Source organism: Grammomys surdaster, unplaced genomic scaffold (genome assembly GCF_004785775.1).
Source record: "Grammomys surdaster isolate TR1022 unplaced genomic scaffold, NIH_TR_1.0 198, whole genome shotgun sequence".
Taxonomy (NCBI): domain Eukaryota; kingdom Metazoa; phylum Chordata; class Mammalia; order Rodentia; family Muridae; genus Grammomys; species Grammomys surdaster.
In genome coordinates, this window is record NW_021604643.1 from 2,544,318 (window position 1) to 2,562,060 (window position 17,743).

Here is a 17,743-nt window from a genome sequence, read left to right on the forward strand (position 1 = left end):
ATATACTAGGGAAATGGCTTAGTAGTTGATGGTATGCATTGCCATTCTAGGGAATCTGAATATGACTCCCAGCACCCAAGTCTAACAGATTACAACCACCGTAATTCCAGATCCAAGAGATCTGATACCCTCTCAGGCCTCCATGGGCAGTGCCCATGTATGAAACACATGCACAAGCACATGAACACTTACATGCACACATCCATAAATAAAAATTAAAAGCAATCTTTAAAAAAATTATTATTAGTGACCTGGTGTTTGAATAAACTGCCAATCAATCCTCAGAGGTTTACATAAAGAAACAGATCACAATGGCAGGTTTCAAAAAAGGAAAAGCAGCGTTTCAGAACAGATGAGTTCTGAGTTACATTTTTCATCCCTTACCTTCCTCTCTCCTCAATCATTAACTGTAAAGGCCTTAGGATAAGAAGGGAGAATCTATTCAGGTGAATACAACTCTTCACCCCAGCAGAAAAGGGAAAGTAAAATCTTAACCGTGTGATGCAACAACTGCATTGTAAGGCAGGTGTCACAAATGATATGGAACTCAGCACCATTTCTCTTGAGCACAGACTGTCAAACTGTTTCCCTCAGGACCAATCTAGGCCATTGTCTGCTTTTATATAGTATGTGAGTTAATAAAAGTTTTCCTCTTTTTAAATGGAAAATGACTAAAGGCTATTAAAAGGCTCTGTGTCTGGATTGGTGATGTGTTCCCCCAGCTAAATAACCATAAATAAAAATGTTAACAAAAGTCATGTAAGTCATGTACTAGGGTAAGAGTGTGTGTGCGTGTGTGTGTATAACAGAAGACAGACTTAAGTGCCATTCTTCTGCTGCCGTTCATCTTTTTTTTTTTAAGACATGTAGTCCTGTCCTAGTAGTCCAAGCTGGCTAATCAAATAGCTTCAAGGATCTACCTACTCCACATTCCCAGCACTGGGATTACAAGTATATGACACCATGTCCAGCATTTTTTATGCTGATTCTGGGGAACATAGCTGTGTCACTCTGCTTGTTTTGCAAGCACTTTACCAACTGAGCTATGCCCCTTCCTCTTTCAAAGCAGCTGTAAACTAACTTAATAGTATACTCGAAGTGAAGAAACTAATGGCTCATGTTTTAGCTCAGACTGGCCTGCAACACACTATGTAGCTCAAGCTAACCTTAATCTCATAGTTGTCTTCATGATCGACCATTCTTCCCAAATGCAAGGGTTACAGGTATCAGCCAATATCCCTAGTTATAAGAAACATTTATTCCTGGAAATCTACTATGTATTGGCTTTTTAAAAAGTTCTTATTATAGTCCTTAAGCCACCCCCTATTTCCTCTTTAATTCTCCTGTTATGGTGTCAACAACCAGGAACTAAAACCAAGATGTTACAAGATTTAAAAAAAATTAAACTTGCAGTCTAAACTTGCAGTCTCCCTTGGTAGGAGAATGAATAGGCCTAGATTAATTACAGGAGGAGTGTCTTTTTAAAATAAGTAAGCAAGTGATTACAAAAGTAGAATTTTGCAGCTGTTTTTATTATCATGGGAAAAGTACATGTTGTAGGTTCACAGTCAGACAGTTACCAGAATATACTATGAAATATTTTATGGTCAATTCTTGAAACATATCATGAGACAATGGAAATAATATATGATGTGTACATCACAAGGCTACAGAAGAACAAGTCAAAACAAACAAACAAACAAACAAACAAATTGACCTTCAGCTTGGACATGATTAGAACCTAATATTATGTTGAACTGGGAAAAGGAAGAGAAAATTGAATTATCTAGTCCTTAGCATTCTCTACTCCTGTTTAGTGAGATCTCTAAATTGTTAGAGAGATCTAAATTGATCTCTCATCATCTTAAAGCAGAAGTGGTCTCGAGTATTAATAATGGCTCCTTGGGACCATGAGTTTAATGGTATTGAGTCATTGACTTACAAATTTGATAGTTGCATTCAGAAGACATGATCTTCAAGTGAGGGAGAGGAAAAGATATATTAAGCAACCTACCAAGGCACTAACAAAGGTGTAATCATGGAGACCAGGAAAATAGGGGCTCACACCAATTTTGTCTGAATATAACTATTCTCTTTCCTTAATTCTTTGTTTAACTAGACTCAAACTTTCTCTGACTATTCTTGAATGACTTGCATAAAAACAACAACATTGTTTTCCATGAGCCATGCAGAGTCCACCTTGTAACATAAAGAGAAGACCAAGTCCCTTCTAGTCTGTAATACAACCTCTGCCAGGGAGTTCATAGAGGAAGTCAGGTTGCTGATGGATGTTTCCAGCTAGGATAGATCCTGATAAAACTGTTGGTACAGGAGCTTAAAGTTTTGATCACAAGTGTAGCAATTCTAGGTCCTACCATCTTTCTAGTCCCAAATCTATTACTATGGGTACCAGCACCTTGGCTAGTCTGGTTGTTCAAATTTGGTACAAAAGTTCTAAAAGTTCTCACCCTCCTTCTTCTGAATAGTAATTCCACTTCCTCAGATGAACTTGATTGCAAAACTCAGAAGTCTAGGTAAGAATTGAAGGGGTCTAATAACCCTCAGCTTAATGGTGCCCAGACAGGAATTATTATCTAGTTCAGGCATCAGTGATACACGGATAATAGTAATTAGCGGTAGCAGAAGGGACAAAGGGATGATACTATCTAGGAGAAACCTCGCAATGGACAGGGCACTGCCATTTATTTCATTTCAAGTCTCTTTTCTGAAGTGTTTCTTTGAGTATAGACAGGTTATAATTCTGAATGGTTTATATAGAAATAATAATTTTCTCTTAAAGTCACATAATACCTCCTTGTTCTGCATAAGCAGGACAAGTACCCTATCATAATATAGAATTAGTTTATGTATGAAATATGAACACAACCACTTTCCTGGTATGTCAATGGCATTTTAGGTAGCCATTTTGTTCCCTGGTTAGCTGACCCAGCTGAAGGGACATGGGGCAATCATATATCACCTGGACTGGTTTACATGAGATTTCATCAAAGTTCAGAGCTCAGCAGTTTGCAGTCCACAGGTGATTCCTAAATGATTTCTGTCAACCAAGTGGAAATCTACTGAGAAAAATATAGACTAAGGACAGAGGTTAAAATTTAAAAATTTAAAATGAAATCTTCCATTCATAATTTTTAGGCCCATAGCTGTAGTAATTGGGGAAGTAGAGGAGTCTCAAGACCAGGGTACAGATCCCATCCTTAAGAACAAACGGGTAAGGAAACAGGCTGTGCTTATCTGGGGACTGTTTGACCTGTGACAGCTGGATCAAAGTCTTGAGACTTCTTTGTCTCCCTGAAGCTTACATGCGTTTTTTAATTTTAAAAAGGAAGTAAAAGTATTAGATATATAAATGAAATCCACATTGTAACATTATTTGAATAGACTTATAGTCCTAGCAAAAACTATAGCTTTGAGTTAAAAAGCATGAATATTTTTCCTCTGTCCAGAGAGCCAGATAAGTTCTTAGCCCAGTGAGAAGTATCTTTAAGTCTATATTTAGAAGGGGAACAAAGGAAATTTAAAATCTTGAGCTTGTAACTGAATAGTAGATATTCAGTGTGCTACCAGCTTATGAGAACTCCATTTATCAACGTTAAAACTTTGAACTTTTGAAATCTAAGTATAATAATAGCATAGAAGGGGGAAAGTAATCTAAAATATTTTCCATTTTTATATATCTTAAATCATTTTCTTATACCATAAGATGTAACTTAAGTTTTTATGTCTTCAGATCTTTATATATCTTAGAACATTTTATTTTCATCTAATCATTTATTAGAGACATGAGTAGTGATTTTTGAGAACAGTCATTGGAAAATATAGTTCTTTAGTGAAAAGTTACATCTAAAACCTGTTTATCACTTCATATGACATCTGTTAGCAAGACAAACATGTCTGACATTTTTTAATAAGAGAGCTAGTAGCTTTAGATGAATGAACACAGTAGCTGTTGCCTTGGGGGAAAATCTGGTTGCCTGCTAAGCTGACAAAGCTACAGTTGGCCTAGTCATCATTGTCATCAGAGATCTGAGTAAATAAATTATAGCAGGAAGTATAATTCAAATGGCCTATGTATCAATCAAAGTGATAGAATCTAGTTCATTACCTAGATGGTCATCCCGGGTTCCTGTGATCTTCATGATGGTATGGTCAGAGGTACCAAGACAGCATGTCTTTGGCCACCATGCCCAGAAGATAAGAGGCATTCCTGTGGAGGAAGAACATGGGGGTACTAACCTTACTTTGTCTAGGCAAAGTAAGACAATCAACTCTCCAGTGTCCTGCTTGTCCATAGTTTGGGCTGGGTCCTGGAAGTGAGCTAGGCATTTGAGACAGTCTTCTACAGTGGTTAGTGTTTCCACAATCCACATGGAGTCATTGTTGTTATGAACCATCTTGGTAGAAATCCTAGAAGGTCACTACTAGGATCTGGGGTCTCTATCTGTCATGGTAAGAGTAATCATCTTAAATGTCATATGCAGCAGATCTTTGACAAGTGTGATGACCATTATCTATTAAGTTCATATGGGTTAAACAACTCTTGCTATTGTTTTTCTTACTTTAAGCTATACCTTAAATACATATACAGAAGGCTAAATAAATTTTTTCCTATAATGTATAACAATAGTACTTAGCATGACTTTAAGTATAGTTCTGAACACATTAAAGAATTTGCTCTTTTTCAAGTTAACTCTTAACTTACATGTTTTAATTATTAACAGTTTATAATAATACATTAGCTTTTATAAGATTTTCATTTTACAGCTTTGTCACTGTTAACTTCAGCCTTAAAAGAAAATACCAATTTCTGAATTGAATGTCTTTTAGCATCAAGATAAAATCATATACATGGTCCACAAAGAAAATGAGAAGTTTTCTGATATTTTGTATTACACCACTACAGAATATAAGTTTCTTATGTGACTCAGTTTATCAAAAATAGTTAAAACTTAACAAAGACAAAGAGGTGAAGTTAGACAAACATTTAAAGCTTGAGTAGCTCTTAGGTAAGACATTCCCTAAGTCAGTGTTTTTCAACTTTCTCAATACTATGACCTTTTAACACAGGTCCCCATGTTATAGTGATCCCTAACCATAAACTCATTCTCGTTGATATTTCACAACTGCAATTTTGCCATTTTATAAATTGCAATGCAAACATCTGACATGCAGGTGGCCTTAGGCCAACCCTATGAAAGAATCTTTTGACCTCAAATGGTCAGAACTCATAGGTTGAGAACCCTTTACCAGACTGCTTACATCATTGTCTTGCTCTATCAAAAGATAGAAATAGCTCAGTCTCTGGTGTTTTAATGTTTGATACTCTTAGCGGTGAATCTAAATTTTAGCCTTTTATTTATCTATTGATCAAAATCATATATTACTAAAGACATCATAATAAAATACAAACTTGAAAATGTCTCTTAGCTTTACAAACTTAAATATTTTAAAAAGCTATTCCTTAAAATATTCAGCTTTTTTATTTTAAATTTTCTGTAAAACTCCAAATTTTTCTTTCTTTTTTGTTTAATCTCATCTGTATTTACCTTTTAAAGCAGAATTTGATTGGGCACTATTATTTCTATTAACAAGCCTTACTGAGTTACAATACCTAGGGATACTTAAGGTTTTGTTCTTGGTACTTTGCAAAACAAGCCAGTTGGGGAATTCCTCCGGCAAGTTGTTTTAACTTGTGTTTACTTCTAAGACTAGTACATGCAGAATTAACTACAGGGAATGAAATTTTTAAGATCTAACTTAAGCCATCTTAATTTGGTCTACTGAGGAATCCAGCTCAACAGCTAAACACTTCAGACCACAAAGCTAACATTAGCAGTAGGTTACACTATGTCTTACAACAAATGTTCTATCAACCTCTTGAGTCAAACCTATAGTATCAAAGTATCACACATAGAAACTTTATCTTCCCCTTAGTTTTTATGCCACCTAGATGTTTTACATGATGACAAAAATAAACAAAAGTTGTGGAAAATATATTATCAGAAGAAATGAAGGTAAGCATGAAACAAATAGTTCTGGTGAAGCTTAGTCTACTTCTTCCATTCATTATGATGCGTCGTGATATCCTTCCAGGGGTCGCATTTCTTCAGTTACAGCAGCACTGGTCTCATCCACAGTAGGATCATCCTCATCAATACCTAGACCAAGTTTGATCATCCTGTAAATCCTGTTACCATGGGTCTAGGAATCTTCCAGACTGAAGACGGAAGACAGGAGTGCAGTTTCATATAGCAAGGTGACCAGATATTTCACAGGCTTGGCATTCTTGTCAGCCTCTGCCCTTTGCCTTAAGGTTTCAATAATGGAGTGATCAGGGTTTATCTCCAGGTGTTTCTTTCCTGCCATGTAACCCATTGTTGAGTTGTCTCTGAGGGCTTGAGCTTTCATGATTCCCTCCATGTTTTCTGTCCACCCATAGGTTCCTGTGACAATACAGCCTGGGGATGTCATGAATCGGTTTGACATAACCACCTTTTCAACCTTTTTCTCCAAAATATCTTTCATAATTTTGCAGATGTTCTCAAATACTTTTTCTCTTCCTGTTTCTTCCTTTCCTCTTCATCTTCTGGAAGTTTCAGTCCTTCCTTGGTAACAAACACCAAGGTCTTGCCCTCAAATTCCTTCAGCTGTTGCACACAATACTTATCAATGGGCTCAATCATATAGATTACTTCTAAGCCATGCTTTTTGGACATTCCACAAAGTCTGAGTTAGCAACCTGGTCCTTGGTCTCACCTGTGATAAAATAGATGTTTCTGGTTTCCTTCATTCTGGTGCAGTAGTCCTTCAGAGACACCATCTCAACTCCAGAAGCAGATATGTAGTACCACAACAGCTCTGAAAGCTTCTTCTGATTTTGAGAGTCTTCATGAATTCCAAGCTTTAAGTATTTTGAGAACTGCTCATAAAATTTTTTGTAATTCTCTTTATCTTCTGTCAGTTCAGTAAATAGTTCTAAGCATTTCTTGAGCAAATTCTTCCTGATAACCTTCAGAATTTTGCTTTGTTGTAGCATTTCACAGGAAATATTTAGAGGGATTCTTCAGAATCCACCATCCCTCTACTGAAGTTCAGATACTCAGGGATTAACTCCTCACAGCTATCCATAATAAAAACTCTGCAAACACACAACTTGATGTTGTTCTTTTTCTTTCTGTTTTCAAACAGATCAAAAGGATCATGTCTTGGGACAAAAAGAGGGGCCTGGAATCTTAATTGATCTTCAACAGAAAAAAATCTTTACTGCCAAATGTTCTTCCCAATAATTGGTTAAGCTCTTATAGAATTCTCCATATTCTTCATTAGCAATGTCATCAGGGTTTCTGGTCCAGATCGGCTTTGTTTTGTTGAGTTCTTCTTCATCAATGTCCTTTTCCTTTATCTTCTTCTTTTTCTTCTTGTCACCATCCTTCTTCTCTTCTAATTTTTGTTCATCAAAATCAACATCTTCTATTTCAGACTTATCATCAGACTCCTTTTCTTCTTTTTTTTTCTTCCTCTTTCTCTTCCTTTTCTTCAGCCTCGTCATCACTGAGCTCCTTATCACATTGGTTCTCCACAAAGAGAGTAATGGGATAGCCAATAAACTGAGAATACTTCTTCACAATTACCTTTATTCTCCATTCTTCCAAATACTCAGTTTGATCTTCTTTCAGATGCAAGATAACTTTTGTTCTACAACCCATTGGTTCAGCTGTGTCAGTCCTCACTGGGAAGGATTCCCCACCTGAGAAGTCCCAGACATACTTCTCATCATCATTATGCTTCATGATGACAGTCACTTTCTCAGCAACCAAATATGCAGAGTAAAAACCAACACCAAACTGGCCAATCATAGAGACATCTGCACAAGCCTGTAAAGCCTCCATTAAGTCTATGGTGTCTGACTTGGCAATAGTGCCAAGGTTATTGATCAAGTCAGCCTTGGTCATTCCTATCCTAGTATCCACAATAGTGAGGGTTCAATCTCGTTTGTTGGGGATGAAATTAATGTGCAGCTCCTTCCCTGAGTTGAGTTTACTAAGGTCCACCAACTCTCATATCTGATTTTATCCAGAGCATCTGATGAATTAGAAATGAACTCCCTCAGAAAGATCTCTTTGTTTGAGTAAAATGTATTGATGATCAAGGGCATTAAATGGGCAATTTCTGCCTGAAAGGCAAAGGTCTCAACCTTCTCCTCCTCCATTGGTTGGTCTTGGGTCTGGGTTTCCCTAGGCATCTTGGCTAGGTGCATGAAACATGACTAGCAGCACCAGGACACTGAAGCAACTCCAAATTTTTCTTTTAGAGACGTTAAAAATCTTTCAAATGAGTGTTCTTACAGTTTCAGAATAAAGTATCTTTTTTTTTATTTCACAAGTAAAGACACAGACACAACAATAATTCACACAGCACAAAATCAAACTCCAAGAGTGCAAATAATTCAATGTCTCTAAAACCAATATAACCTGGTTAACTCTTATGTTATAAAGTCCATATCAATGGAAAATTACCCCCTGACATCCTCCCTTCCCAGAAGGGTGGGGACACAGGGTCCCAAGAAAAACCACAGGATCCCTCCCTTTTCCAAAAGGGTCAAGACACAGGGTTCCAAGAAAAACTATGTGTTATCAGACATATGGAGCCATCTGACAGCAGATAGCTCTCTGTTAGAGGGTCCCCCACAGCCCATCAATGCCAACCAACCAGTTTCTTGCTAAAAACACCTGCTCTGTTCAGACTGTATATAGGCTTCTGCTGAAGTGCATTCACTGCAGCTTCTTCTTCATGAGCAAGCAGCCCCAATGCATTGGACTAATTAAATCCTCTTGTAATTGCATCGATTGCCCTCTGCAAGCTTCCTTCATGGAAATCCAGTAGTATAGACACTGGGCTCCACAAAATTATAAAGATTGGCTGCCAGCAATGTACACTCTTATATAAATGCTTGGAAGTACAACTTTAATACCTCATTAAACAAACTTTGTTTTTAAATACTATCTTTCATAAACCTTGTTTTCAAGACAGGACAGGAATTATCATACAAAAATCTATCCAAATACAAAATATCTTGAGGACATGTTGTCTCCTTGGTTAGCCCATATCAAATGGTTGCCTTTAATCAAGATGGTGGTGAAGCCATAGGGCATCCTTTCCAGCACTGTGCAAGATGACTGCTGGCTACAAGGCTAAGGATGTCAGTAGGCCATGTGTTACTTATAAATACTGTATGATTCCTTTGAGATTATCTGTGCATAGATTTTCAATTACCAACCTTGTGTTATGAGTTTTAAGTTAACTTTCTATTACAGAGGTTACATTTTTTTTTTAACCGTAGAAACTTTTTATAATCGTTTTAGACAATTCAATAAAACCAACCATCCGTTTGACTCTTCTGCTTTTTCTTTATTCCATGTTACAGCTCTTGACTCCCAGACATAGAGACTTTAAAAACATACCTGGGTCTAAAAATGGACAAGCCCTAACTCAGTTCCAGAGCCAGCTTTTCAATAAAGTGGGACATCATTAAACAACTTTTATATGATCCATATCCAAATCACATTTGAATCCTGACTACATTTGATTCAGAGGCCAGAAAGTCCAGAGATAAATTTTGAGCTTCCACTGGTGGGAGGAGAAACAGTAAGCTTACACATTCAAGGAAGACCAGTCATACATAATAGTCAGTAAAATTACACAGTAAGTTTTCACATTGAAGGAAGACCAGTCAGAATACATCATATACTCAGATGTATAAAGCAGACAAAACTAACCTTTTGGTGAGGTGGGAGGCTGTATGATCAGCAGCTGAGTGACATTATGAATTGCCATAGTAAGTGGCTAAAGGGTGTGGTGCTGGGGTTTAAGTTCAAGCTACACACACACACACACACACACACACACACACATACACACATTGTGCTGAAGCTGGTGTATGTATGCTCTAAAGCTGCATCAGCTGCAATAGGAAATCCACATGGAACTGTGGGGTTTTCTTCAAAGCTGCCAACTGAGCTACAAGCCTGGCCCTGGGCATTCCACTCTGTGACATAGTCATCAATTCCAATGTCCTAAAAGCTCCAGCATTTCTGGACTAACCTAGTGTTTCAGTTCTGTTGTTCATCTATTCAGTCTTGGAATCAGAATGTATGTCAATATGTACAGCCACAAGACAAGAAACAGAGTAGAAATGACAACAGAAAACAGTAAAAAGATGGTAGAAAACACAAGACAGAGACATTTAGCAACTGGAGTCTTCTGGTTCAGAGGTCCATGAGTTTGATCATGAGAAATTAGGTTTTAGAACTCAGCTAAGGGGTATTAGAGTGCTAGGACTCTCCAAGTTCTTCAGCTCTCAGTATCTCCGGGGAGCCCTCAGGGGACCAAGGCAGTTCAGAAGAGAATAATTCATGGCTATAGCTGAACTCCAATTAACCAGAAATAATTTGATCAAGCCCAAATTTTCCCTATCCCAAATGAATATTAGACTTGGTGCTCAGATGGTCAGTCATCTCGGCAATGATTGACTGGAGGAAATACTGTTGCATCCAACTTTACACCTAGAACCTAGCTTCTGGCTCAGAGCAAATGATGTACATAAGACACAGACAAAACACAGAGGGACCTCTTACCTTGCAACCCAATGGAGGCTGAGGACCTTAGGGGAGAGGAAAGCTAAGTTTCTCAATCAGAAAAACTTCTCTCGGTGGCCATCCCCTGGTAGTTGCTATCCCAGGCAAGCCACTTGGACCTTGGTGGTTCACCAGATCTTGATGGTGTCAAAAACCAGAAGCTAACAGAGACATTACAAGGTAAAAAAAATTTTCCCATTTTTTTGAATATTTTATTTACATTTCAAATGTTATCCCCTTTCCGGATCTCCCCTCTGAAAACACCCTATCCCGTCTCCCCTCCCCTGCCTCTATGAGGATGCCCCCTTACCCATTCCTGATTTCCTGCCCTGGCATTCCCCTACACTGGGACATCAAATTCCCACAGGACCAAGGGCCGTTCCTCCCACTGATGTCCAACAAGGCCATCCTCTGCCACACACAGCTGGAGCCATGGGTCCTTCCATGTGTACTCTTTGGTTGGTTGTCCACTCCCTGGGAGCTCTGGGGGGGGGTCTTGCTGATTGAAACTGTTGCTTCTCCCACAGGGCTTGCAAACCCTCTCAGGTAAAAAATTTTATTTACAGCTGGGTCAAACTTGCCATCTCCCTTAGTATGAGTAAAGAGGTCTAGACTAAGAACAGCAGGGTCTTTTTATAACAAGTGAGCAAATGATTATGAAAGTGGAATTTTGCAGTTGTTTTTATGATCCTGAGAACGGTACATCCTGTGGATCAAACAGTTATCAGAACATACCATGAAATATTTTACAGTCAGTCAATTCTTGGAACATGTCATGAAACAATGGAAATAATTTATGAAGTATAAACTACAGGTTATGAAGCAAGAACAAGTCAAAAAATAGTTGACCTTCAGCTTGGGACATGATTAGAGACTAACATCTTTAGGAAAAGGAAGGGAAAACAGGGTGAATTGGCCATTAACATTCCTATTTTCATTAGACAGAAATTTTACTCTATACTTACACCCAGAGAAACAGGATGCCTCTTCTTTCATCAGTTAAAGAATATGATGTCTCACCAGGAGTAGTGAACACGCCCCTCCCCACCCCCCAGCCAACACTTTTCAACACTTTCATCAGTCTTTCCAGTGATTGTAGCACAGAGGTCAGAATTGTCCTTCTTCACTCAGCTCCTGCTTAGGAGGTGGTATGGTATGTTATCTCATCCATGGTTTACATGACACACAAAAGACAAGTTGAAATACCAGAGACTGTTACCAGAAAATTAGGGGGTTCCTCTAGAGTCCTTACATGGTACCAGGGAAACTAGAATAACCTCTTGATGTTCTTAGTCTTATTAATAAAAGAACTTAAGAGCAGATGCAAATGAAAGTTCAAGGACAATATAACTAGAGTTTAAAAGACAAACCAGGCTGCTGTGAGCTTCGCAGTGTATCTCTGGCCTCGTGCGGTGGTTCTGCGGGAGGAGACCTTTCGCTCTTTGTCTCTGCATGTGGGTTCCAGGTCCTGGCAGGGCGGCGCTGCAGCCAGACGCGCAGGAAGGCTCGAGATGCAGCTGTGCAGGAAATTGAGACTATTATTAAGGAACAGTTTGCTCTTGAGATGAAGAATAAGAAACATGAGATTGATGTCATTGACCAGCGACTGATTGAGGCCAAAAGGATGATGGATAAGCTCCGAGTCTGCATTGTAGCAAACTATTATGCTTCAGCTGGTCTCCTGAAGGTTTCTGAGGGATTAAAGACATTTGATCCAATGGCTTTTAACCACCCTGCTCTCAAGAAAATTTTGGAATCACCTTCTAGGTCATCATCTCCTACCAATCAGAGATCAGAAATACCGTCTGCCTATCACTCTGAAAGTAACTATTTATCTCAGCACAATGACTTCCTGTTTGACAAAGACAATAACAGCAACGTGGGTATGGAGGAAAGACTCTCAAGCACCGGGGAGCAGAGACCAAGCCGGAATACTGGAAGGGACACGTCTAGTATTAGTGGCTTCCACAAACGGGAACTACGGAATGATGACCTCACAGGAGACGAGACTTCCCGACTGTTTGTCAAGAAAACAATAGTAGTCGGCAACTTGTCCAAGTACATACCTCCAGATAAGCGGGAAGAAAATGACCAATCAACCCATAAGTGGATAGTATATGTCCAAGGGTCATGGAGAGAGCCCAGCATTAATCACTTTGTCAAGAAAGTTTGGTTCTTCCTTCATCCTAGCTATAAACCAAACGACCTTGTGGAAGTTAGTATGTGAGTACACTGTCTTCAGACACACCAGAAGAAGGCATCGGATCCCCATTACAGATGGTTGTGGCCACCAGGTGGTTGCTGGGAATTGAACTCAGGACCTCTGGAAGAGCAGTCAGTGCTCTTAACCACTGAGCCATCACTCAAGCCCTAATGCTGACATTTTGATGGGGATTGCTTTGAATCTGCAGATTGCTTTTGGTAAGAAGAACATTTTTACTATGTTAATCCTAACAATCCAAGAGCATGGGAGATCTTTCCATCTTCTGAGATCTTTTCTGATTTCTTTCTTCAGGGACTTGAAGTTCTTGTCACATGGATCATTACTGGCTTGGTGAGAGTTACCCCATGATATGTTATATTATCCATGGCTATTGTGAAGGGTGTTGTTTTCCCAATTTATTTTTCGGTTTGTTTTTCTCCCCCCCCCTTTTGGTTAATTTTATACCCAGGCACATTGCTGAAAGTGTTCATCAGCTGTAGGAGTTCCCTGATAGAAATTTTGGGCTGGCTTATGTACTATCATATCATTTGGGAATAAAGATAGGATACTTTGAAAAAAATAAAAGATAAAAAACTAAAATTAAAAGACAAACCAAACATACAATAAAAACTAACCAATCAACCAAACAAACAACAAACAAAATACAGGACCTATAAGCTGTACATCTTAGCAGGTGCCTGGAGGAGAATGGAAGACAAAAGGAAAAACAGTCAAGCAAGCAAAACTAGGCTGTTTAAGACAGTGCGGGAGTATAGCAGCCACAGGGAAGGAAAGGCACTTACAAGAAATAGGGAAGCCCAATGTATCATGGAAGGCATACTTGGAACAGAAATAGAAGAAAATAAAAAGTTAACAACTTTTTTGAGTAATTCAGAAAAACAGGCTGACTTGCAAAGCTGCTCTGTAAGCAACTGTGCAAAGGTAGGAATTAGGGAATGAAAAGTATATTTTCTCATTAAAGGGATAATTATTCCCTCAACCTCTTTAACATGGCTTGAGATGGTTCTGCATTCTTGGGGTGTGGTCCATCAGCCAGGTGATTGATTTACCCAATTATAATGTGGGATCCCCACCCAGGCCAGAGAGTTCATTTTCTTGATCTGAAGGAAGTAAGTTTTCTTTTAATGTACCATTGCTGCTGTTGTTACAACACTGCCATCATAGCCTAGATAAATTAGACAGCAGGGGTTTTCCCTGGTCTAGTTGATGTAGCAGTGGCTGTGCCCAAAGCTTTTGAAAGGGCAAAAGGCAACACCAGCTCAAAAGCTTTCTGAAGGAATTGCCTCTATTTGAAACAATATTTGAGAACATTCAAGTCTAAAAACACTGAAGAACAATGGAGATTTTGGTGGTGGCAAGGAAGAGGAGGCTATATATAAACTCTGTGAGAGTGAAAAGCTACAGCATGGGACTTCTGGTCTACCAGACACAGCTAGCAAAAAGTTGCTTCAGATCACAAAAAACCTCAGAGACTGAATAAAAATCTGTCCAAAAGAAAGCTCTGAAGACTCTGACTGTAATTGGATAAGACTGTATGCAATTTATATCAAAAGAATTGTCAAAAACAGCATAGCAATAAGCTGTCAGTAAGTGAAGATTAATTCTATAAGGATGAAATTAATCTATCAATATTGAACTGTTATGAGCATGTGTTCACTAAACATCAAAATACACAGACAAAACATGACACAGGATCGGATGTGATGGCTCAAGCCTGTAATCACAGCATATGGGAAGCTCTAATGGATATATCACAGAGTTCTAGGCATTGGTTCATGACTTTCCAGGAAAACCTCCCATAATGCATATTTTAAAAATTGAATAAGTTATGTGAAGTAAATATATTTGTAAGAAACATGACTTAAGTATTGTCAAATTTTAATAGATATGTAACATATAGAAATATTAGTCAAACCTGGACATTGTGGCCTGAAATCTAGTAGTCAAGGAGTAAAGAATATGTTGCCAACCTGTGCAGCATAGTGAGCTCAAGACTAGCCCACGTTATCTGATATGATCCTGTTTTAAAATTATCTTCTTGGCATATGAAATTCATTGACAGTGTACATAATATCCAAACAATATACCTCTCTGCATATATACTACATTATGTGGTAGGTACATGTAGATGTAGTATGAACCTATATCTTGAAATAAGGACATGATTATTCCTGAGTATGGTTGTGGAGAAAGTTTATTGTAGATATGTGGGAGAAATCAGCCAAAGGCATCTAGAAGAGTCCAGCCTGAAAGGCAAGCACACTGAACTGAGCCTTTGGGGGTAAGTTGGTGGAGAGTGGGGGTAAGAAGCCCAAGAGAGATCCAGAGCCAAAGCCAGCCAGGAGCCAAGAGACCAGTAGCCAAATGGCTGGATCAGTAGCCAAATGGTGGGAAGCAAAGCCCAAACCCTGGAGAAGTTTAGGGTAGGGGTGAGTAAGACATGCTGGGAGTAACCACAGGTTTTGAGTGAGACTTGTCCTGGATTTCAATTAATTACATAATCACTTTAACTTACAAAGCTTCGAGAATGGTCAAATATTAAGGTATAATTTTAGCAAAACATTTTAGCAAAAGTTTACATTGTAAAGACTATGTATCATTGTTGAGAGAACTCAGACTTGAATAAATGAAAGGGATACGATTCCGTGGGTCAGAATATTAACCATTGTTACAATGACAATATTTCACAAATTGATCTACAGATTTCATACAGTCTCTACTGTTTTGCTTTGATTTATTTTTCAGAAATTAAGCTGTTCCAAAAATTTGCATGTAGGTTTAAGGCACATAGAGTAGCCAGAGAGAATTTAAAAAGAACAGATATGGAGGACTCATGCTTCACGATTCTAAAACTCGCTTCAGAATTATATTAGTCAAGTCTATGAGGCAGTAAGAAGTGGATTAGCACACAGATGAGCAGAGTAATAATTGAGGAGAGGGAGATAGCTCATTGTATTAATCAGCTTTCCATTACTATAATGAAATATCTGACCCATGCTACTTAGAAAAAGATAGTTTGGCTCTCAGTTCTGAAGCTCTCTAGACAACACAGGTTCTGTAGAAAGAGTCTGCTATCGGCTGCATCTCCTCATGGAAGATAGCACTGTCAGAACACCTGCAATATCGAGGAAGGTACATGCTGCCCCCAGGAACAGAGAAGCCAAGCCTGCTCCTTTTACAACAATCATGGAAAAGAACTCAAGAACTCTCCTACCTTGTGAGAGGACCTCTTAGTGAAATAAGGAACTCTTATTAGACCTCACCTCTCAAAGAGTCTACCACCCATCAATTATCCCAGCATATGCACCTGGGGGAGGGGAATAAAAATCATGTTCAGATCAAAGCACCATGAATAAATCTTGCTGAGACCCTTCAGTATAGGAGTAATCTTTTTAATAAACATGGTAAAGAAAAAATTATATATCTACACACAAAAGTATAAGCTTCGAATGGGAATGCAGCTCAATGATAGAACATATGCCAAGCATGTGTGAGTTCCTGAGCTTCATTCCCAGAACAAGGGAGAAAGAGAGAGAGAGGGAGGAAGAGGGAGACAGAGAGAGAGAGAGAGAGAGAGAGAGAGAGAGAGAGAGAGAGAGAGAAGGGTATAAAGATGAAGAGAGAGAAAACAAGGAATAGAATGGGTGAAAAAGAGAGGAAAGACAAATGAGAGAGAAGGAAAGAGAAATGGAGGGACAGGGGGATGAATGTAGGGAGGGAAACTGAATGCTTGACAGACACAATATATAACACTTAGCTACATGGATCCCAGACTAAATAGAAAAGGTTAAATTGCAGCTGTGTCAACCTATGCATACCAACCCCTTTGGGGTTATGTATCATGTATCTGCACATCAGATGTTTATATTACAATTTATAACAGAAGCAAAATTAATGTTATGCAGTAGAAACAAAATAATTTTATGGTTCCACAACCTGAGAAAATGTACTAAAGGGTTGCACTATTAGGAAAGTTGAGAACCACTGATTTAGGGAAGGTAAAGACTTCCGCTAAACAAATAGCCTTCATGACCCCTAGGTAATACTTGCTTAGATATTATACCTGAAGTATAAAAGAAAAAATAGATTTACTGTACTTCATTGAAATTAAAAATTTTGTATGTAACTGAAGTAATTGAAAGAATGTACAATAAAATGGGTGTATTCATTGGGTTTGTCAACTTGGTAGAAATCAAGATGCATCCAGAAAGATGGAATCTTAAATTAGAAAAAAAAATGCCCCATAACATTGGTCTGCTGACAAGTTTGTGGACCACTTTCTTCATTAATAATTAATGATTGAAAGGACTTGGTCTACTGTGGGTGGTGCCACCCTTGACCAGGTTATCTTGGGTGATATAATAATGCAGGCAGAGAAGCCGTGAAGAATAAATGCGTAAGCAGCACTCCTCCATGGCTTCTGTTTCAGTTCTTGCCTCCAGCTTCACACTTTCAGGATTCTACCTCCAGGTTTGCACCTAGAGTTCCTTCTTCAGCGAACTGTGTCTCTGAACTTCAGTGAAATGTGTCTTTCTCAGTGGACTGTGTCTATGTATTAGTTAGGGTTTTATAGAGTCACAGAACTTATGGAATATCTATATTAAGGGAAATTATTGGAATGACCGACAATCTGCAGTCCAAACAACCAACAATGGGCAGCTGTAAATGGGAAGGCCAAGAATCTAGGAGCTGCTCGGTCCATGGAGGCTGGATGTTTCAGCTGGTCTTTTATATCAACTGGAATCCTGAGGAAATAAATTCCAACAGATGTGCCGGCAAGTAAGTGCAAACAGGCAAAGAATGAGTCTTCCTTTTTCCATTGTCCTTAGATAGGCCTCCAGCAGAACGTATGGCCCAGGTTAAA

General features: G+C 38.6%; 2 pseudogenes; one reads left to right on the top strand and one right to left on the bottom strand.

Moving 5' to 3' along the window:
* Positions 1–6,066: 6,066 nt before the first annotated feature.
* Positions 6,067–8,263, bottom strand: LOC114623479 (annotated as a pseudogene).
* Positions 8,264–9,193: 930 nt separating this feature from the next.
* LOC114623404 lies at positions 9,194–12,882 on the top strand (annotated as a pseudogene).
* Positions 12,883–17,743: the final 4,861 nt, after the last annotated feature.